A 1453-nucleotide genomic window follows, 5' to 3' on the forward strand; every position below is an offset into this window, starting at 1 on the left:
AGGAATCCATACTTCACTTACTATCTAACACAGACATATACACATCATCCACACTCGCTATCTTTACTCAGTTGACCTAAAAAATCACAGCTAAAATGACTTTGGACCTGGAATCAACTGGATACAGTGATGAATTGGTCTGATAATTCACATCGTAAAACCAACTCTATAATGTGTGGTCAGAGACTCAGTGGCTTTCATTCTGTTCTGGCTGAAATTCTATAACATTCTCTAAAGAACATACTGTACCTTTACTTTGCCCTGGGAATTTTACAAAGGCTACTGGTCCAAAGTCATAAAGTTCTGACCTGATTAGACTTGGGTAGCTGATGGGAGAAATGAGAGGCCCAGGAGTTCTGAAGTATTTCAAACAGAGTATAATTGGAATGTTAAGATCAAGATCAAGATGTAATGAATTGAACACAGAAACACATGAAATCAGGAAGATGCTCAAATGCCACATCCTCTTTAAATCCCATTTGGTTTCCTGCATACGCGTGCATGCATAGTCACGCATGCACACAAGTGATCACTCACTCACTTGAATAGGCACATAGCACTTGGGTCAACACAGGCAGGGTAGCATGCCAATTCTGAGACTGGACTCTCTGGGATCAAATCCCAGATCTGCCACTTATTACTTCTGTGACTTGGATGAATTATTTAACCTCTGTGTGCCTCAGTTTCCCCATATGAAAATGAAGATAGTAATTGTCTAAAGTCCTAATGAATTAGCTATTTTTAAAGTGCTTACAAGAGTGACTCACAGAGTAAGCACTCTATATAATGGTATTTGCTATCTTCTGTTTTATTTTTAGTTACCTGAGCATTTGTCTTACCCTTTCTTCTAAGTTTTAGTTGACAGAGAACAGAAAACACATCTACATACTAATATTTCTCCTGCATTTTCAAGACGCTTGATGATAAATGCTTACAGAATTTGATATGATTTAGTGCCCAGCAAAACTGAGGCCTCCTCTAGGCCCATAGGGAATATTTTTTATCATGACATGATGCCACAATGATGAAATTAACTCAGTATAAAAAAAGTAAATAGAAAAGAAGTTTGAAATGATATGCAAATGTACAACTAAGATGAGGAATCAACTGACACTAAACACAAGTAATGGTAAGGACCAAGTCTGAAGGCACAGAGATCCCCCTAACAATCCCAATAATGCTTGAGGAGACCCGGCTTCCTTGTATTTCTCACAAGATAAGCGAGAATCTTCAAACTGAATACTCATCACAAAACGAAGAGGAAACAAAGACTCTAAAAATCCATTAAAGCATAAGAAATGTGTGTATTTTGCATGTACCAAGAGAAGAGACTCTTCCAAATTTATCAAAGGTCTCTCATACCTTGGAATGAATGAAATATATTCACTGATTCCTACAGCTCTAGCACGACCACCTGCAATAACAACAGCTACCATTGATTTTGTACCTATTC

This window comes from Lipotes vexillifer, unplaced genomic scaffold (genome assembly GCF_000442215.2).
Source record: "Lipotes vexillifer unplaced genomic scaffold, Lipotes_vexillifer_v1.1 scaffold586, whole genome shotgun sequence".
Classification (NCBI taxonomy): Eukaryota; Metazoa; Chordata; class Mammalia; order Artiodactyla; family Lipotidae; genus Lipotes; species Lipotes vexillifer.